The sequence below is a fragment of the Apus apus genome, chromosome 2 (assembly GCF_020740795.1).
Source record: "Apus apus isolate bApuApu2 chromosome 2, bApuApu2.pri.cur, whole genome shotgun sequence".
NCBI lineage: Eukaryota > Metazoa > Chordata > Aves > Apodiformes > Apodidae > Apus > Apus apus.
The window spans coordinates 55,253,144-55,275,811 of NC_067283.1; the positions used below are offsets into that span (position 1 = coordinate 55,253,144).

General features: G+C 38.8%; 1 protein-coding gene across 3 annotated transcripts in view; it reads right to left on the reverse strand.

The window, feature by feature from the left end:
• TPK1 (thiamin pyrophosphokinase 1) overlaps window positions 1-22,668 on the reverse strand; it is a 341,274-nt gene that overhangs the window by 69,788 nt on the left and 248,818 nt on the right. The gene's annotated exons all lie outside the window — the stretch shown is intronic.

Below are 22,668 nucleotides of genomic sequence, written 5' to 3' on the forward strand. Positions count from 1 at the left end.
GTAATCTATTCTTTCAAACACACATGGGCTTCTTTGGGGTTTTATTTTATTCTGTTGGGGATGCACAGGCAAGTTAAACCTTTGAGCATGTCTTTAACACATAATTTCTTCACCACTATAAAAGTTAGATATGCCTATTTATTAACGTACCAAAAAAACCCTCAACAAAACCAACTACAAACCTCTTGAAAAACAATGAATATTCAGCAAGTACTTTGTTACGTAAGAAACACAGGTTTATAGCAAAAGAAAAAAGAACAGTTGAAGTTTTTACTCAGGTAAATGTCCAAGGCAGCAAAAACATTTTCTCACAGATTTTCTTTTAGGGAATGTATTTAAGCTTATCCTTATGTCCTGTCCTCTCTTATGCTCATTCCAAATGCCCTTGCAAATACAAATTCACTACTTAGAAAGTAAAAACTGGAGGAAAAGTATCTTAGTGCTGAGATGTTGATGTAGGAGGCATTCAACAGATTCTCCTGTTAATGCCAAATGCATTATGAAGAAACAACTTCAATACATGTCATGCTCTCAGCTAACAAATGAACCTTGGAAAAGCTGTCAATTAGGGACTATCAGATTGCATAGCTTAAGCCTGCTTGATTGTTTGCAGAGCTACAAGAAAACCAATCCAATATCATCTATCTTCTCAGGGTGTCCAGCTTCATGTGGTGATGAGCCATGTATCTCTGCAGTGGTTGTGAACGCTTGCCTGCCAAATTCAGAGGTATAACAAATTCAGGCTTGATAGCCTTTTTAGCTAAGCAATATGCCGTATTATTTCTCTCTTGCAGTACAGAGGGAGGAGGAAAAGGAAAGGAGAGGTACAAGTACAAGCTCTCTTTGTTATGTGACAGCAGATACTGTCTGTACTGAAGCTGATGAGGAAGGAGAGAACAAAGGGGTGGGACTCTCTGTTTCCATTGGATGTATATATTGCTACCCAGAGCTATTAGAGGAGAGGAGCAAACTCACTACACTTATTAATTAGTAAAGGAATATGAAAAAGAGAGGTAAAAGTAACTGTCCTGATGGAGAACCTGATAAAGTTTTGTATTATCAAAAACTGTGTCTACCTACTATTAGGTTTGCATCTCCTATTTTATGACATTCTGGCACAGCTTACTGATAGGGATTCCATTCAACAGAAAGTAAGGCAGAAAGCTCTTTCTGTGCCCATGAAATAAACCTTTAAAACAAAAGAAGCCATTACCAGAAGCTCACCAATATCCAGGATTTTATCAGAGGTCTTTCAATGCCTGATGCTCCCCTAAAATCCCAGTTCACATGTCCCAGTGATTATGTGAGAATCTTGACTTTCATCCCTAAAAAGATATTTTCTAGACCTCAGTTGTTGAGAGAAATTTCAAATTAGGAGCCCAAAGGGCTAAATCCAAGGCAGCAACTAAATAGGAATTGAAATATTAAAATGCAAATTATTTTCTAAAAAACCTCTTAACTGTTAAGCCAAACTCATGGCTTAGGGACTGGTTCACTGATATTATACAAGACAGTTTTAAAGACTTTTCTTTAAATAAATCGGTAAGTTATCTTAATATAATTTGAAACAGTGCAGACAGAAAAGGGAAATGATCATTGGAAAAAAACAAACAGGCAAAATATCCTAAGTAATCCACTCTTTTTTTTTTTTTTTTTTTCCAAAAAAGATAAACCAGACAATGCATTCATCACTAAGGCTTTAAATTCAAAGCCCTGAGTCTGCCATGGGGGAAATCAGATGCCCAAGCTTATCTTCACATTTTTGAGTACAGATCTTTCAACCAAGCAATATGTGCCGGAGGAAGGAAGGATCAGAGCTTGTAATTTGCAAATATAAGTAATAATTTGTTCTATTGAGGTCTCTATGATTAAAGGAACAATTATATACTGGCACTTAACACACAAAACTGTTTTCAATTTCTGCGGAACTTGAAGTTCCAAAATTAGGATTAAAAAGGAAACCAAAGTTTGACTAATTAAATCCCTCTTTCTTAAGTTTTTTTGCCTCTGAAGGAGGTAAGTGAAATATTTTCACATTTACCTTAAGAATCAAATATTACCAGGTTTGAATGATACTGGTGGTAGAATAACGGCAAACAATACAGCCGCATTGATTTTTATCTTATTAAGTCAGTTTTGAAAAACATTGATCAATCTTCAGCATTGATTTTTTTCTGCTTCATTCTGTCTGATGCTAGGAAATAAGATCAATTTCTAAGTTCAGCAATAACAAGAAAATGTCAGGAGATACTTTTAAGAATGCTTCATCCATATAGGTTAAACTTTTCCTTTGATTCTAATGTGTTATAAGAAAGCATGTGGTTAAATATACAGCCTCTCCAACTCTTTTTGCTGAGGAAAGACCTAAAGGCATATTTGTTCTTTGTCACATCTCCTAACTCAAATGAATACAATCTGATTGCTAGGAACTCACAGACCTAACCCTATCCAAGGCTGTAAGATGCTAAAATCCTTAGTCAAAACTTGCAAGGTGAAAATCACATGAACAATATGAAGACAAAAGCTGAAAGCTTCTGTCTGTGTACAGATGCCCTACAGGCACTTCATAAAAATACAGAGAAAATCACTTCTCCGAGTACTTTGCAGACCAACTTGAATAAATGCATTGCAATAAATGTATAGTCTAAAACAGGTATCAAGTGACAAAATGTTATGAAAGAGAATGGGGACTGATCTTCAATACTGCATTCTGAAGGGATAGGAGGGAAACCTGAAACCTGACCGGCTGAAACTAGACACAGAGGAAAGGCACAAAATACTCTTTAAAAAAACAAATGAAGAAAGATTTAATAATCAGATCTTGGAAACGGCTGAAAGACTAAGATGTAACCAGGAAGGAAAAGCACCGAGTTACAGGATCAGAGGACAGTGTGACCGTATTCTGCTTTGCAGGCTGCCCTGATAATTTGTCAACTGTAAATAAAACTACTGAATAACTTAACACCTAGAAGTCACTGATTTTGTAAACAGTATACTTTCACCTGTACCTGCTGTGAGATCTGGGATTTCTTGAGATCTGGCCAACTGCACTATGATACCTCCTCCACTAGCTAGACCTTGTTTTCCATAATCTTTTGATAAAACGTCTTTTCATATCAGCTTTATTTCTATGATTACTCCATAGATGGCAGTACACACTTGAAAACAACAGAAGCAAAAAACTAAATACAGATGTCATAGTGTTACTCAGTGAAAAGGCCAAAGCCACATTCAGTTTTAGTTCATAATCATCTGGGTGCAGAAAATGCTATATAGATAAAAGGCTTGGGGTATGGGTGGAAATCGACACTATCACCAAAGACTGCAGCAGAGAGGAGGAGGAAAAGGAGAGGATGAAACAAAGCTGAGAACATTTATGCTAAAATCAAGTATCATGATTGGCAATGAAGTAAAAACAAAGTTCCAGAAATACTTCTACTGATCATTGGTTGTGTAAGAGCTTGACTTAACAATAAAAGCTTTTAGGCTGAGATTCTGAGCATTATAAATACAGCCTATTTTTCTAAAAGGATGTATTTAAGAAGAGTTATTCTTCTATAAACCTAAAATATCATCAATTGTCTTTTCAAACAAATATACATAGTGCAAAGTTGCTACCACATGAATGCTGTTCACAGAATGTTATTTGAGTCAATAAGGCTTTCTGTTGCTCCAGTGAAAACTCAGAAGTCTTAAAATTCTTGTATATCATATCAATCACTCCTTTACTCTTTTGGAAAAAAAACAGCAAATTGTGTTTCAGAACAATATAAAAAAATGTTGGACCCAATCCTGCTGATCTTCACTATCAAATGTTAGCAGTGCTTCTGTACTGAAATGGATAGACTTCAGTATATCAGTTATTTGCAAGACAGAGCCATATCATTCCTACCCTTCAAAAGGAGCACATCTTAAAATGGCAACTCTTTGGTTCATAACATTCCAGGCAGTAGAGAGAAAATAAATTATAATCATTATTGGACCAAATCAATGAACGTATCTGCTTCAAGACATTGAGGTGCTGGAGCGAGTTCAGAAAAGGGCAACAAAGCTGGTGAAGAGTCAAGTCTCATGAGAAGCATCTGAGGGAACTGGGCTTGTTTGGTCTGAAGAAAAGGAGGTTGTAGGCAGGTGGGTGTTGGTCTCTTCTTCCTAGTAACAAGCAACTGGACAAGAGGAAATGGGCTCTAGTTATGCCAGGGGAAGTTTACATTAGATATTAGAAGAAAATGCTTCACTGAAAAGGTGATTGAACACTGGAATAGGCTGCCCAGGCAGGTGGTTGAATCACCATCCCTGGGGATGTTTAAGAGATGTGTAGATGTGGTACTTTGGAATATGGTTTAGGACTGGACTTGGTAGAGTCAGGTTAATAACTGGACTGATGATCTTACAGGTATTTTCCAAACCAGAATGGTTCTGTATTTCTGTATAAGCAGAAATCCCTGTGGAGGTAAGTGTCACTAAAACAAGAAGTCTTACTATACCCTGAGGTTATACATGTAACTGGTTGCTACTGCATATCTACTGTACAGAGTGTTCCAAAGTGCAAGTGATCCCAGAGTTTCACACATTTGCACATGAACTTTTTTCTATAGGCCTAGTAATACCCTCCTGAGAGTACACTTCTCATGTAATATCAATGACATGTTTTATTAAGCACAGTAGGTACGTGCCTTGTTTGCCCATCACCTGTTGCAGCATGAAGAAGTAAAACAACTCTCTTCTGCAGTCGAGCCTGTATGACTCACAAGAAAACAGTGATCATAGATGCAAAAACTGCAGAAGCACATTTTTCTCTGGAGACTGCAAGTAGGTAAAACTGCTAGCAGTGTAGACACCACTAACATGTACAGAAATGAAGTGATAAAAACACTTTATCAAGCAAATACGAAACTTACTTTAAAAGGGTGTTTGGGTGGTTTAATTTCTTGTCACACACATAGCTTAAAGATTGACAAATGCCATAAATACTAATTCTTGTTCTACTCTGAATACTACCTTAAAGAAAAACCCATTCTGTTGAAACTTCCCACTTGCAAACAGAATTCGACAACATTTTCTCCAGTCTACCACCAATCAATGCAAAACATACCACAAATGCAGCATAAAACTACAATAATCAAGCACTGGCTGCTTCTTCTCTACATTCAAACAAGACTTAACACCGGCCCAGTGTGACATTTTATCCTTCAACTTGTGCATTTGATGTCCTGTACTCAGCAGGCTTATCATTATAGGCTTAATTAGCATTTTTAGTGATGCCTTAAAAAAATCAGAACCATTTTCTTTATATCCATTTACGATACTACAGAGTATAATAGATTGCAGATAAGAGTGAAAAGCAGACAAGCTGCTGAAGATTTCATATTGCCTGTATGACTACTATGCAATGTTGCAGTTAAATTGTCCATCCATAGGGGCCTTCACTAAGGGCACTAATATTCTATAATTCGTAAGTGATGAAAATTACAGCATATTCCTTCTCACCATCCACCAATTCATAATACATTTAGTGTCACTGGTCATTCTTTTTTCTGCATTTCTACAGGGGAAAAGTCCAGAGAATCTTTTCTGCCTAGGCTGCATGATCTTATTTTCCTCTGTATTAGAGAAGCACTGGAGTTAATTCAAAAGACAGGGTATCATTCACCTAACTTGTGGCAAGAAACACTTTCATCTGTATAGCACTGAATTACTAAGTTTGCTGGAAGGCACTTCCATGCTATGTAAGAATACATGGAATTTTTGTGTGAATATATAGTGCTAGGTTCTTTTTTGTTTGTTCTTTGAAAGTGCTTAGAGTCTGTTATTATGCAAGAAAAAAGTATGGCTACCAAGCCTAAGGCATATCAATGTTTACTAACATATGCTATATAACAATATTTATTATTTTTTTTTCTCTGGTTGGGTTGCTTTCTCCATACATCTTGCTTTCTCTTCTTACTACAGCTAATCTCTCTTCCCTTTCACATAGTTCTTCACAGCTCATCCTGTGATGGAACCTATCATGTCCTATTTCATGGAAAGAGATTATTTGATCAATTTTTCCTTTCATCAACTACTGACCATCTGAATCTTGGCTGATGTAGCAGGTGCATTTGTGATTTCCCCTAAGATTAAAATCTATTTATCTGTTCTCAGAAGTCTTCCCAGACATACTGGCAAATTTCTGTAGTTCTCTAAAATCTCACTTGGAACTCTACTAAGCAAGTAAGAAGCATGATTAGCAGACTGCTGGACAACATCTTACAGTTTCTTGTGTGCCTCCATCTGCATCCCTGTGCTGCCCTTGCTTTTTTATGTGATGCAGCAAATAATGAGCCCACAAATTCTCTTATATACAACCATCTTTTTAGAAGAACTGGCTTCATATTTGGGAGCTTCATGTTAGCATTAAAGGCTTCATAAAAGTCTGGCCTCTATAATATCTTTGGTGCAAACAAACTGTGGGACAGAGTTCTTTGCATTAAGCAGCAGAAACTCACAAATGCTCTTTTCTCCCTTTCATTTCTGACTGTTGCTTTCATATACTTCTAGGTAAGAAACAGGAGAGGCTTGAACTGGTGAAGAATGAACTTCTGAGAAAATTTTCATCCCCTCTTTTTGATCTCTGTTACAGGAAGGAAAAATTTGCTGCTATTATAAAGACATCCATTGACCCAGGATAAGAAACAGTAACTATATTCAGTAGACAAGGAAAGTGTTTCTGCTTTAACACAGAAGGCTTTGAAAAAGTGTCATGTCCCAGATCTTGCGATAGCAATGACTGCCTGCTTCTCTACAATCATGAAATTCAAAGACCTGTTGCTCAGGTCAGGAAGAACAAAGATAATTAAAGAAACTTTAAGCTGGCCATTTCAAACATTTAATTTTTTTCCTCTCTCCTCCTACCTTCTCCCCATTTTCTTGTATAGCTAAATATTCAGTTGGAGATTACAGTCCCCAGAAAAGTCCATTATTTTCTGGGCAAAGAGACTAGTGTACTACCTCCAAACCACACTTAGATAGGGGTATGAAGTTTATGTGCAACAGCCTTTTTAGAATGGATATGGCTTCAGTTTCCTTGCATTTCAGTGAGAACTGCACCCACATCACCAGTGTCATCAGTGACAGATTTGATTCTCAAAATACAGAGGAATATTCACAAGCCCACTAAAATCATTCAAAGAAGGCCAACCTGAGTCCTAAATCTTTGATAGTGATTTCTTACCATAAACAAATACAGGCAGCCTGGCACATTTTCTCACAAGGCTTTGAACCTCTGAAAGCTGAATGCATCTTTCCAGCACCCCATCTGTCATCACAGTTATAACTCTGAGGGAGCATCCCAAAAGAACTATACTGGTACACATAAAATATGACCAAAAGCTTTAAGAAATTCTATTGGGCAGCAGACAATGAGAACAAAATCCCCATGTGGCACTTACTCTCTGCCTTTCATAGACCTATTAAATGAAAAACTGGCTGAAGGGCAGGGCTCAAAAGGTTGCAGTAAATGGCACTACATCTGGCTGGTGACCCAGACACCAGTGCGGTCCCTGAGGGCTCAATTTGAAGGCCAGTTCTGTTCAATATTTGTATCAGTGATTTGGATGCAGGAGTTAAAAGCACATTTAGTAAGTTTGCTGATGATACTAAACTGGGTGGTGCTGCTGACAAGGGACAAGAGATCTTTCAGAGGGCTCTGGATAGTTTGGAACATCAGGCAACCAGGGTTCTGCACCTGGGACAGAGCAATGCCAGACACAAATATAAATTGGGAGAGAAGTGGGTGGAGAGCATCCTTCCAGAAAGATATCTGGGGGTGCTGGTTGATGGGAGGCTCAACAGGAGTCAGCTGTGTGCCTTGGGACCCAAGAGGACAAACTGCATCCTGAGGTGCATCAAACACAGCATGGCCAGTTGGTCCAAAGAGGTGATTATCCTGCTGTGATTAGTGTTGGTGTGGCCTCACCTGGAGTATTGTGTGCAGTTCTGGGCCACACCACTTCAAAGGATGTTATTGAATGCATCCTGAGGAGGGCTGGCAGGCATGTCCTCTGAGGAGCAGTAGGGGATTCTGGGTTTGTCTGTTTTGGAGAGAAAGAAGGCTGAGGGGTGACCTCATGGCTCCCTACAGCTTCCTGAGGAGAAAACGTGGAGCCGTAGCTGCTGGTCTCTTCTCTCTGGGACTTAGTGCCAGGATGCATGGGAATGGCTCAAAGCTGCCACCATCAGGGGAGGCTTAGATTTCACATGAAAACTAAACGTTTTCACGAGAAAACACTTTTTTACTGAGAGGGGTCAAATTCTGGAACAGGCTTTCTGGACAGGCAGTCAATATTCCAAGCCAGAGGCACTTGGATAATGCCCTCAATGCCATGCTTTAACATTTGGTCAGCCCTGAAGCAGTCAGGCAGCTGGATTAGATGGTCATTCTAGGTCACTTCAAGCTGAACTATACTCCTCCACTGTATCCACTCTATCCTATCCTATCCTAACCTACCCTATTCCTACCTCTACCCCTATCCCTAATCCCTATCCCTACCCCGATCCTTCCCTACCCCAATCCTTCCCTATTCCTATTTACTGTGCTCACCATGAGCTGAATAACAATGAAACATCTACTTGCCTGAAATGCCAGGGAAGGTTTCAGCTCCAAAAATACTTTCAAGGACACACACCACAAAGGTTTCAAATGGAAACATTCATTTTTGTGAATCTGTTTCAGAGCTTTTGCTCACAAGTATTATCACAATGCACTTGTGCATCCAGAAGCAGGCTGAGACATTATTCAGTTTAGCTTGAAAAAACATCCCTTGCAGTCTTGAGAATATAGGTCAAGTAGTCCTTTTTTTTCCTCAAGAATGAGAACCTGAAGATCGGTACCAACCGATTCTTGTCATTTGTAAACTGGTGTCAAAATTCACCTGTACATTCAGACTATGTAAAGGAGGACATTAATACCATAGACACTTATTTGGTTTTGGGGGTGCTCGAGGTGAAAAAAAAGGCTTTTGGTTCCCTGTGCATGAATTTTCCAGAGTCAGAAAAAACATACAGAATTTCTTCACCATTGCACCAAGGCACATTTGTTGCTACCTTGTTATGGGGAGGGTTGTCCTCTTAGAAAGAAGCCCGGAATGGTTTTGTGCTCTTGAGCACTTTTTTCCTTGCACTTTAGTATGTCTTTTCCTCCTTTAGCCTTCATCCTTGATACCTTTTTGGAAGTGACAGCAGCCTTCTCAGCCTCCATATTGCTTCTTCCAGTCATCATCTTCTGTAGGCCCTTTGTGCCCCTTATCAACTGCTTAGTGTTTGTTTGCCTTCATCCTAGATGGAATTTGTCTGTCTTGAACCTGAGGAGTGAGAAATGTCCCTAGCAGCACAGGTGAGTTCTCACCAGGGCTTTACACAAAGCTGGCCTTTCCTAAGGAAATATTCTGCCTGACAGATAAGAATGCATTTGCCTTTATCATATCTATGGCTCACAGTCACCCTGTGATCTACTCATGCCTCCAGACTATTTCTGTTTTGTTAAGGAATCTCAACATTTTGATGCAAGCAAATGCAGAGCAGTATGTGCAAGAAGAAAAACCTTGACATACGAATACAAAATAAGGGTCAACAATGACAAATGGCTGTAAAAAAAAAATACACAGCTCACCCTGCCAAATGTAGAAAGACTGGAACAAGTAAAACTGCCTATTTAGGCCCTTTCACTCATATATGCATTTTCTGTATATAAAAATTTCTGTATATAAAAATACTCGCTATTTCATGCAATAGCGAGTCAGAACCCATCTTCTGGAAAAGGAGCTGAGCCCTCCTAGAAAAAACAGGAACTTGCTAGGTCAAACCTATTTGCAGCCTGTATTAATGAGGTAGAAGAATCAAGTCAGGTTCTTCCATCACAAAAGTATTCAAAAAGAAATTAAGACAAGCTTGAAAGAAAACATATGGTCAAATCTTTGAAAAATTGAACAGCTAAAGACTTAATTTAAAGCAATTTGCAGTACTAATAAACTTCAGGAGAACTACAAATTGATGCTTCTCATTAAGTAACATGTAATCAAAGATAATTTACAGAATTAGGTGTATTACTCGTCAGTACTAGATTTCCTTCCTTCCTAATCTTCTCTAGCTACCTGTCCCTCTTGGAAAGCAGGCACACAATTTCATTGCTGCTTCTGCTCCATGAAGCGAGATGCCGTTGGGCTGATCCTAGGAGAGAATTGCGTTCAAGCCATCCAAGATTCCAGAATGAAAATCCTGTTGCTTGCACCAAAACCCTACCAGCAACAAGGCTGTGGAAGCTGGCAGACCAAGGGAACTTTTCTGTCTTCCGACAAACCGGTAAGGCCTACAGATGGTACAAAAAGGAATTAGAAGGTGCTTTTTTTGTCTGTTTCAGAAGACCTAGCTAGTGCCAGAAACTGGGTGGGGTGGTGGGGTGAGGCAGGGAAAGCTGCTGTCAAATTTCCAAGGGGAGACAGTATCCTCTGAAAATTGAGTCTCTGCATTTCCTAGTATTGATTTTGGATCCTCAAATACCATACACCCCTCAATTTAAAGTATAAATTATGATGAATGAAATGTAATACATACAAGCACATTAATTTTCTCAGCTTTACTCTATGCTCATGAACATTTTCAGCCACATTTCATGGGGGAATACACAGAGTGAGAATCCCAGCTGTCTTCATTATACAAAAACAACAAAGAGTGGGTGTCTTTGCATTTGTCCTTATCTCCATCTACTTTAGGGAATAAAGTTTTACCTTTAATAGTAAGACGATCTTCTTATACCTAATGACAATTTTTTTTCTTTCTGAAATATATACATGTACACACCCTCCCCACCCCTCCAAGATGAGCCATGGAGTTAAATTATTTTCATCACTTCTTAGCAGGCTGAAGTGGTTCAGCTTTCCAATACCAAAGTCTTGTATTTGTAGCTGCAGGTGCTGCAGACATCCCTTCTGCAGCTGCTGCTTGGGCTGTGACTATTTCTGTCGGTCTGCATCAGCACCTTCGAGTGCTGCATCTGCCCCCTACAGCCAGCAGCAGACTTCTCCCCAGCGCTCCTCTCTCCTCCACCAGCTTCCCTCTGGAGGTGATAGTGAACACACAGATCACAGACCTCCCGGCATGGAGTGTAGAAGAGATAACATTAGTGCAAAGCAGGGTTTGTTTGCTTGTTTGTTTAAACTACTTTAAGCAGACACAGAATGTCTTTGTGGTTTCCCCCTGCCCCCAGCTCCAATTTGAAAACTCTGAAACATGAAATACTGGAGAACATAGAACAGGAGGACTTTTTATTCAGCACTAAAACAAGCTAGTAAATGCTTTAATAGGAAAACCTTTCCTACACATATCACAGAATCACAGAATGGTTTGGGTTGGCAGGGACTCTTAAAGACCTCCCACTAGACCAGGTTTCATGAAGTCCAACCTGACTTTGAACACATCCAGCGATGGGGCATCCCTGCCATCTCTGGGCAGTATGTTTCAATGATTCATCACCCTAGTCGTAAAAAATTTCTTATTTATATCCAATCTAAATCTACCCTCTTTCAGTTTAAAACTATTGTCCATTGTTCTGTCGTTACAGGCCTGGGTAAAAATTCTCTCTCCATCTTTTCTTAAGATTCCTTAGATATTGAAAATGCTGCAACAAAGTCTCCCCAGAACTTTCTCTTCTTATGGTGAACAACCCCAGATCCACCAGCTCTTCCTCACAGGAGAGGTATCCAGAAAAACATTTAGCTCAAAAATATCTGAAAATGTCTAATAAGGAAAAAAGTTTTAAAGTAGAACTCTTCTCCCCAAAACACCTGATCCCCTTAAAAAAAAAATAAATTTAAAAAAATTAATAGAGAACAAACTTACAGCTGATTTTGTGAGGACTTTATAAAACAAAAGCATTGAGAAAGAGCAGAAAAAGGTTAATTAGTCTTAAGTTTCTTTTGACTTATCATTTCATAAGATCAGTTTTAAAACTGTCAGAAATATATTGCAATCTTGACTTGATTGACTAAGTTCCAACACAGGCATCTCTGAAAAAAATTATTTGAACACCCTGAGACTTTGAAACAAGCAGCAGTAAATACTCAGCTCAAAATAAGCAGCCCATGTGCGACACTCGTGTAACACAGACAGGATTTACAGAGGGACCTTTTCCAGCATCAGAGCAAGCAGAGATTACTACTCTACAGTGTTGCCTGCAAATTAAATCAGAATCAGAATATGATGCTTTTTTGAAAATTTTTTCTGACATGGATCTCAGTCCCTTCCCATGTCACCAAGAGTTCTGTTCTCTTCAGTGAAGACTTACAAATTTGCTTTTTAATGACCACGGCTTGGGACAATGTGTGGAGAGCCGACAGTGGTTCACTGGAAAGACAGAGTAATTTCCAACTCCAGATAAAAAAAATCAAACAACGACTTTCACGGTTGTTTTTTAAGGAGGTTTTTGGCAAAGCTTCAAATTCTTTCCTGGCAGACCAACAGAGCAGGAGACGTTCCTTTATGGGTTCATGGGCTGCTGCTGGCTGTGTTACATCACTGTGAGAGTTGGGGACATGGAGCCACCATCAGGAAGCCTTTGCACTGAGGAGCCCGAGAGGAGCTCCAACAGCTCCTGTCACAGGCCTGACTCCCACTCTGTACAAACACTGAGCAACAAGGCACTTTCTCATTTTAAACAAAATGAAAACCCTACAATAGAGATGTATGACAGGAACCAACGTGTGACAGACAGCTGACCATCACCGTAGCAGTTTACAGCTTTTCCATGGATGTCTCTTGAAACAGCTATTAATAGCCAACAATGCCCAGGTGGCCCTCTAGGAGGCCTGAACATGTAACTAGCCGCATGTTCTAGCTACTGGGCCCAGTATGGTGGCAGGTTGAAACAAGACAAACAGTTTCATGTATTGACAGAATCTCTGGGGACAAATAATCAGTTTTTCTGGTTTTTTTTTGGGGGGGTTTTCGAAATAAACCAAATGGAAGGCAAATACAGAGTTTCAAACTTTGGTCAAGAGTCTGTTAGTCAATACGGTCAAGAAATATTAAGCACATCAAATTTTAAAAATGGCCTCAAGAGAAAAAGAGAAACATATGCTGCTTTAAAATGTAATTCACCTTGATTATTGGGAGAAAATAGTATGATTTTTGTTATCAGACAATAAAACAATCACTCCAGATTTATTTTGGAAGGGAATGGTAAAAGACCCCTCTCTAATCTGGTATTACTCTAATGAAAAACTCACCCTCAAAAACATTGATTCAATTAATAGGTTTTATTTTATTTTAAATAGTTGCAACACCCTTGTTAGCTACTTGAGAAGCACTTGCTTAGATAATTAGTACGTATCTAGGGTGTCTGAAATGCACCTGGAGGTTTTATAGGTCACTTAGTGGAAGAATATTTAAGTAATAAATAAGGTAAATTCACTTGGTTATGCTTTAGCATGGAAAATGCAAAAAAAAGTTGGCTAATAAGTTCTTCCATTCACCTAGTGCTGCAGACTTGTATATATTCTACAGAATGTTACTAATCTAAATTACTATTGATATTTGAGCTTAATTTAGAAAGTGTGTCTTGTTAAGCCTCCCAAATTATGTAATTTCAACTAATTAACATGTGAGATTAATATATCAGTATTTCTTTTCAAATTAATTTCATGAGAAGTTAAACCTGAGATGACATATAAGATGAAAGATGTTATTAATAATTTTGCCTGTCTTTGGACAATAAAACAGTATGCCTTTGTCTTAGCTCTAAGATAGAATTTATTGGAAAAGAATTATTTGTGACTGCACTCAAAGATGAACTTGTACAAAATGTAATGAGTATTCTTGGCATCCATCTCCAATTTAGACTGAAGGATTGTAACTTGTCTTTTTGGGACACAAGAAAGAAAAAAAATTCAGGTATATCTTCTAAATTTGCACTGCCTGTTTTTCTCAATTTCTCTTTCTCTCCTTGGCTTTTCTTAGGATAGTTTCAGGCCAGCATCTTATCAGCCTCAAGAACCAACACATTCTTAAGATGAGTGTTTTCTGTTAGCTTCAAGAAAACATTACTTCTGATGAAAGTGAGTCACCACTGTCTTGTCACTAGAGGTTGGTGAGGAAACCATTTAGTCTGTTCCTTTGCTCTCAACCACCACCCTAGGATTCCCCACAGGTTCTGGGAATGCCAAGAGGGTGTAAAAGACCTGTGGGCTTTCACTGTCATTCAAATCCTTCCCCTGTCTGTTGGTAAAGACACTGCAGAAGCCTATCAAAACACATGTTTAACTGCATCAGGATTCCTGTTGTCATATCTGGGCCTTAAGTGACATGCTAAAATCTAAGTAAAATGCACAAATCTTCACTTTTAGATAAAATATCTTTCAGAAAGTGATCAAACTGGTGATGCAGTTGTTTACCCCATCTGCTTCATGTCTGTCTACCTGGAAGCTTGCACTTAGATTAAGAGCAGAAAAAAAAAAATTAAGAACACAAATCTCTAAAACGCTTCCCATTTCAAACACAAACATAGCTAGACAGCCAAAATGTCACATTTGACTGTGTTAAATAAGACTAGAGAATTAAAAGCAAAGTTTTATCAGAGCATCAAAAACCTTGAGGCAGCAGAACTTCTATCAAACTCGACTGAAACTTCGGGCAAACAAAAATGTTAAAGCTACTGAGAATTTAAGTAAGAGTGAGAAGGAAAGCTGACAGGTGCTAAGGAGCACTCAGGTCAGACAAAGACATCTGCCAGGGACATCAGTAACTTAAAGGTAACTTTGAATCCGGTAGTGAAGGACAAAACAAAAAATTAGAGTCGAAATGAAGGAGGTGCAAACTGGAATCACAGAAGCGATTTCCATAGAAGAAAAAAAATACACCCATGGGTGATAAGAAATTTAATTAAAAGTATGCCTATACGTAAAATGAGGGAAAGCTTAAAGGGCTTAAATCTGCAAAACAGAAATATACATACTAGTAGGCTTTTACTATTGGCAATTCATAGTGTGTTTACAGTAACATTTTATTTCAGATCAGGCAGGATCGTGGGTTTTTTATTTAGTTCTGTTTTTTAAAAGAAAATACTATGGACTGTCTCCATATATTGTGCTTTGATTCACAGTGAGTTGGAGCAAACACAGCAAATTCTTTCTGGACAGAGCTAAACTAGAAAATGCTTTCTAGAAGAGCTTCTCAAGCACTCTACCCACTAATGGGCATTCACAGAATCACAGACCAGATTTGTCTGAAATAAAACACCCTGAATTGTGTGCAGTGTGGACATCAGCCACCGTGAAGTGTTTCAGTCCTAGGAACCTCCTTCCACTGCTTGTAAACATAGACAAAGAATCTAGAGATTAATGAGGTCAAAGACAAATCTGGTAATAGTTAGAGGGCAACATCATCTGCCTCCACAGAAAGAGGCAAATGATTACATTCAGCAAGATTTTTAGAAAGCAATTTCTTGATGTCTTGAAACAACTTATGTGATGTCCTTTTCAACAATCTCTAAATGCTGTACAGTGCCATGATGCAGTCTATGAATACAGTGGTTTATCTTAGTACATTTTACAGAACACAGGCAGGCAACAAAACATCAACTCAGGATAAATAATTCTTGGTCCTGGTTGCATAGAAGGACGTGTCACTCTCTATCAAGGAGGAAAGACACTCTGGAGGAGCTGTTGGTTAAGGAACCTGCTGAAGATACTGGAAAAGATAGGTCTGCCATCACCAGAGAAGATTGAGGCTACCATTTGACAGAACTAGATGCAGCAGTCAGCCTGCATATCAACTTCCTTAAATGTTTTGGCTTTAATGTTAAAATATACAGCAGGTTGATTTATGGTGAGTGTCTGCTTCTTATACTGACTGCTGCTCAGCTCCTGAAAGGAGGATTCACATGTGCACAACAGCGCTGGATCTACCAGCCCTGAATCAACCCAACTGTTGCTTGGATCTGATGACTCTACAGTACCCGGGACAAAAAGCCAGACCTGACTTACTTCCAAGAAGGCTGCTTTAAGAAGCAATTGTAACCAAGCTGTTACACTCCCCTCCAACTCTCAAATCTGAAATTCAACCTTCTCAACACCAAATTTACAAAATACATCATTTTGTGACCTGCTTACAAGCTAATGAACACAACTTACACACTCTGCTCCATTTCATCTTGTGTCATCCTCTCTGTGTAAACTTCTTTCTTGCTATAAAGTAAAGATGAAAATAAAAATACACCGACACAAGGAAAAATCAACAGTGGCACACTGCTGGACCTGAGATCTCTCCACTGCACAAGCTGGCTTCTCTCCAAATCATCACTAAAGTTGGGCGTGGCTACTAGGACACATTGCAAAAAAACAGCCAAAACTACAAACATGTACATAGATTTAAATAACAAAACTACTGTTGTTTCACACCACCCCACACTTTAACTAAAGAAGAAAACATCATCAGATCAAAGAATAAATAAATAGCTTATTGTTTACCGACTCTTTCCCCTTTCCTCCTGAATTCTGACCATACATGCTTCTTAATTTCAAACATGGCACTGACTCGCCATTGTTCTAGAAAGAAACACATTCTTCTCTTCAGAAATGGCGACATCCATGTGTAAAGGAAGGCAAATTCAGATACAAAACCATCAGAAAGCTCAGATCCAACCTTAAATCCAAGCTTTCCCCAAACATTTAATGCTAAGATACAGAGTTTTGGTTTCCTACTACTTCATACTACTGCAAATGTGACTGATCACAGAAAGCTGCTCTCAGATCAGCACAGGAGAAATATCTATGGAAGATATGTACATCTATTTTAGTTCTAGAGTAAATGAATGTAACAGAAATACAGTGGGAAAACATCTGTGTTCCAGATTCTCGTGCACAAAAATAGAATATACATCTCTGTCTTCTATACAGCCTCTTTGCCTATCTGCTGGAAGTATTATTCCTTTCATTTTATAAACAGATGCAGCTGCTGAAACTGAAACAGGATCTGTATTACACAGACTGCCCTGCAATTTCCTGAGATCTGGATTGTCTCCAGTCACTCATAACAGACAGCTCTATCTCTGAGGGCCCATGTGCCTCTGGGAATTCCATCTATAAACTTAGTGACAGTTCAGTTTTGCAAAGGGGTTAATTTTCCAGACGTCTTTTCTTAATGTCAGAGTTACTAGCTTCTTCAACGCTTATGCCCTTTTTCTTTCCCACCTTCTGTCTTTGCAGTCATCAACTATGTAATCCTTAGATTTTGCTTCATAATGTGTAATTGGTAGGCAGTTTTCATTAAAGCAGCTAGTGCTTTTCTCAAATAATTTTAAAACCTCACTTTTTTATCCTGGAAAACAATGAAAGAGCTATTGAAGAGCTACCTTTAATGAAAGACCAAACTTGAGCTATTACCCTAATGTAGAGTTACTGCAGCTATATCCAAAAGAAACGTGTCAGTAGTTAAGTTTCATGCTCAAAGCAGCAAGCTTGCTTACAGGATACTGCATCTTAAAACTGCTCACAGGTAAAGTTAAAAAAGCTGTCTCCTGACATCTGCAGCTGAGGTAGCCTCGAAGTTTCAAGCACAAACCAAGCACTTCGGGCTTCTGCTTTGATGCCTACTGTTTTTGTTTTGTACTTGTGTACTTTGTGTCAGCAGACATAATGTGTATAGATTTCAATATTTTCAGACTTCATATATCTCATTTGCATGCTCAATGAAATGTCTAAGCAGACAAAACCTATGTTTGTTTTTAGAATCAGAAGAATCAGAAAGAGCTCCAAGTAAATATTTGCATATCATATATTCTTATCAGTCACTCCAACTATGCCAGAAAGTAATGCAAGTCTAGAAGTCAGCTCGTATATAAATCCTCTGGATAACCAGCAATATGTTTTCTACTGGCAAGTTTGTGTTCACAAGCAATCTTGCACTACACACATCATCTGCCTCTGCCCAAAAGCAGAAAGGTTTTGTGAATAATTACCCTCTTTCCCCATATTCCAAGATCATTGGTAAATATATCTAGAACAATGAATGTATTACCTGAAATTGTATTGCATTTTTGCTGAATCACTTACCTCTCCACAGTGTATGCTGGGATGACATACAGAACTGTTACTATATATGATGTTTATTACCATAAATCTCGATAACCCATTTAATTATTTTTTCTTAAATGGATTCCATGGTTTTGAACATTCAACAGTCTATTCTATAAATTTGGTGTAGTAAACCTGAGAAGGACAATCACTCTAAAACCAGTGGTGAATTCTTCTTGTACAACTTTTCTGTACCATAGAGTCAGAGACTACATTTTTCTCTCAATTCAAAAAAGGACATGTTATAAATGGCCCACTAGCTACACACTTTTCTTTTTGAAGCTGCAAATACTGTTAACTTGCCATTTTAAACATTTAAAGATATGTAGAATGTGATTTTAGAATCTCATGGAATGTAAAGCCCTAAAGCCTCTGACTGTATGACAAAGATCCCTACACAGCTATGTCTCTATAATCCCATTCACATCACGGACATTTTTAAATACTATTTCACTGGTGAAAAGGGAAAAAAAAAATTGCTCAGAAAGATGAATTCTAACGTGTTCTCAGTTAAAGATAAGCTGCTATGCTGTGTAAGAAAAGGAAATTCTGGTTACAACTTGAACTGGTTGGCTGTAGATTGAAGTTTAATCTGAAGACAGATGTGAGCTGTACAGTAAACACAGGATATGTATTAGGGATACGTAGTGTGAAGTGCAGGAGGATAATACTGTTCCTAAATCAGGCCACTAACTGATCGCATCTACACAGCTGAGGGATGAAAGCATGTTTGCTGTAGGCACTTATTCACTCAGCAAGAGAGAAAGAAGGGTCCATTTCTTTTGCTTCCATAACAAAGGCTTCTCACTTTCATTTAAAAAAAATGCTTTTCTGTAAGACTGAGAGGCTGGACAGCAGCCAAAGGTAGAGTTCACTACGGGGATTTATTAAAGATAAGAATGCCAAAAAATTTTAAAGTACTTTTTTGCTTCACAGGCAAACAGAATCTTCATACTCCACCTCAAGAATTTCTTCTCCACTGCTCTCTTCATATCACCATGCAAAAATATTTCAAGACATTTCCAAAAATGCATAATCCCTTAACACTGCCATCTGCAGAGCCAGAACCAAATGAACAAATCTGTTCTTTGTGAATGAAAGATTGTATGTTTCAGTGACTAGACTGTACACAGTAAGTGCCCATTAACCAGCCAGCTGATAGTGTTTAATTTTCACCATCTCCCCAAAACCCTCGTTAATGAGTTCTGCAAATTACTGGCATGCAGTCAGTCTCCATTTGCGGGAACAGTACTGCATGTAATTATGCGGCACAACTAAAACCCAGGAGGCTACAGGCCAAATCTTAGTTTCATCACAAGGCAATGTTTTCCCATAAATTTCAATGACTGGAAGATGGGATTTATATTTTTTTTTACTTCCACAGATTTCAACAATCATGAATTTGAATCACTACTGAAATACACTGCAGAAGCTTCAGCAAACTCAAGACTTGAAGGGAGAATAAGGAAATCAATGCATCCAAAATCCTTAAAAGGAATTTACATTTTTCCTTCTGGCAGTCCCTGCCTAGCCTGAAGTAGAATTGCTCATTGTTTTTAATTTGAAAAACAAATTTCCCCCCTCAGAAAATTCTCACAGGGATTCCTGTATAAGTAAGAAAGCCAGCTGGCAAGCATGACAGGTATGTGGGTAACCCATTCAATCTGTTCCTGCTTTCAGATTAGCTATTATTCACCAGAGGCAGAGAAAAGCACCACAGGATGCTTTTCCAGTAGCTGTCGAAAGAGCAGCTCCACAATGCCTGCCTGATGGGGAGAGCTCCCTCACCTGCTGGAAAATGAGAAAGAAACAACCCAAACCTACCCTGAGCAACCTGAATGACTCTTTTTCATTTTCATATTCAAACAAGATTATTGGTAATTGCCTCCCCATGCCACAAACACACTCCCAATGATGAAACTTACACTTCCATGCAGCACATGGGACTAGTCAGTTTTTCACCCTTGTGTAAATAACTCTTTTGACCCAGGGCTCACATTTCTGGGGAAATACAGGTCCATTGTCTGAAAACCAACAGGTTTCATAAAACTGTAAGCACGGGAAGTAAGTGAAGTGTCAATCAGCAGACCTGTTGTCAAGGCAATGCAACATCTCTCGCCAGCAGTCATGTAGCTTTGCATATGACATCCACCTCTCATACAGCACTGTCCTCCAAAGCCCAGAAAGGCTGAGTAAAGGAGCCAACCATAATTTGACCAGCACACAGCAGTTAAGAAACAGACCCTAGGATGGAGGTCTTTGTGGAAAAACTGTGTTTAGAGGAGATGGCCTGACTTAAACAGTAACTAAAAGCATCTGGAACTCCCTCTCAGGTGAACTCACCGTTAAACACATACCTGATACTAATCACCAAATCCCCTTCCCATCACCCTGTTGAGGCCCTGCCAACCCTTACTGTCCCTCCACAGCCCTCTGGGGCTCTCTCCACCCTGCCTGCGACCCAGGACACTATGTCAGGACGTGGGGTTCTCAGCTCCTGCCCCAGTGCCATCAGGCTGTGTCCTTCTGGGCCCACATCCTGTCCCCTCTCCATCCCCAGGGAGGTGCTCAATGCCCAGAGCTGGGCCTGTCACCTGGCTGGGGTGGTGGGATGGGTTGTGTTGCCACGGACTCCAGAGCTCCTGGTGCCCAGGGAGTACCAGCCCACACCCCATACATCCATGCTTTTATGTTAATCCTAAGTAAAACAAAACAAAACAAAGGCTCATTAAATTAGGATATATAAGGGAAAAAAAAAAAGTCTGCAGTTAGAACTCCTACACCTTGCTGAGTGAGATCTAATATTCCTAAAGAAGAAGATAGAAATAATAAAAAGTTCAGATTGTCAGAGGAGTGAAGCTGAGCAGAAAAGGCTGGTCACAAAGAATTATTTGCTTTTTCCACCAAAAAATTAGAATAGCTATTAGTGACTAATGGATCATCAAGCAGAATGCTGTTATTTTATGGAAAGGGACATCTTCTGAACAATTTTTTACTTATTATTTTGTGGAAGTTTGCTTAATTTTACAATATTAAAATGAAAGTCAGAAAGGATCGTGTCTTGTCAGTTAAAAAGCTATTCAACTGAGTCCACTGCATTAATTCTGGACTGTATACTGCTGTACAAATTATGCCTGAAATAAGAATGAATGAGAAAAGCCAAATTAGTGTGTGAAATACTTATATGAAAATAAGATTTCTCCATGCCCTTCTAAGAAAATCAATTTCCAAAATCCAATTGTTTTTTCTTATAGTGACAACTAAGAAGCCAGCAGTATACTGGTATTTTATTGATGAGTACAGTAAAAAAGCACAATAAAATATTTTCTGTAGACTCATTTACAGGTTTTTCTCCGTGTTTCTTCATGTGACATTTCTCCATTTGATATCTTTTCCACTTTGAATTTCCAAAAATAGTCTTGGTCTTGAAAGATCTGCTTTGATTAAGACATCCTTCCTTTACACTGCAGAAGTTGGGGGGTTGGACTAGAGGATCTCTGGAGGTCCCTTCCAACTCTGATGATTCTGTGAAGTTAGGAATCCACTTCACCACATCAGTTTTTCTTCCCTCCCAAACACTAGAACCAACTAAACTAAACAGAAACGCTTTCCCCGAGCTCAAGTCCTTAGAAGCATATCTGCAGGTGCCTCAGTTTTACTAACCATTGCTTATGCTCTGAAATGTAGACATTAGCTTTCAAGTCAACATATAAACACCTTCTCCCTCACGTACCACACATTTTAAACATCTGACAACAGACTTATTTTAGGGCAGTTAATCATCCATGAGTATTTACTTATAAAAGCCTATTTTCAGGAGAACCTAACAAAATCATAAAAATTTGCTTCAGGCAGAGACAAGTACAAAGCAGAAGTTAATGCTTTTAGTTTGTTTCCAGAATAATAAAAATTTGTTTGAGCACTTCTAAGTCACTGACACCACTGGGTCCAGTAAAAACAGCTTTTAGTTTAAATTAAATTTTACTAACCAGGGTGTAGAGATGGCCAGCTGTTCTGATATTTGGTTTGAAGTCTAAGATGCTTCAGAGAACAGGCAAAGTCTGACAGAGAAGACTTTTCTTGAGGAGGGCCTTTTACAAAAGGCCCCCTTTTCCATATCTCACAGATGAGAGCTGTCACTGTAAAGAAAGTCTGTCGTAGGTCAGGCACCTGTGGTGTTTCTCCTGCACACCAGTGAAATTTCAGAGGGGTGTTTGCCAGTGCACTGTGTACTTATCTGCATCTCCTCTCACTAACATCGTCATCAAATTTCCCCAGGGCCCAGTGGGAGCTCACGTAAGTCACACTGGATATTTTCTGAAAAAATATTGACAATGACTAACACATACAACATTGATTAAAAATTAAAAGCATTAATTTTCCTCATGTCAAATTTCCTGCCTTTCCCCCGCGTTTTTTTCTTCCTTACTTTGTATTGAGCAACTGCCTAAATAATTGCTTTATATTTTGGCCCAATACAATTATTTGTAGACAAATGGAACAAATGTTATCTTCAGACTTAAATAGCATTTTTTTCTTGTAATGTTACATATATATAGGATATTTA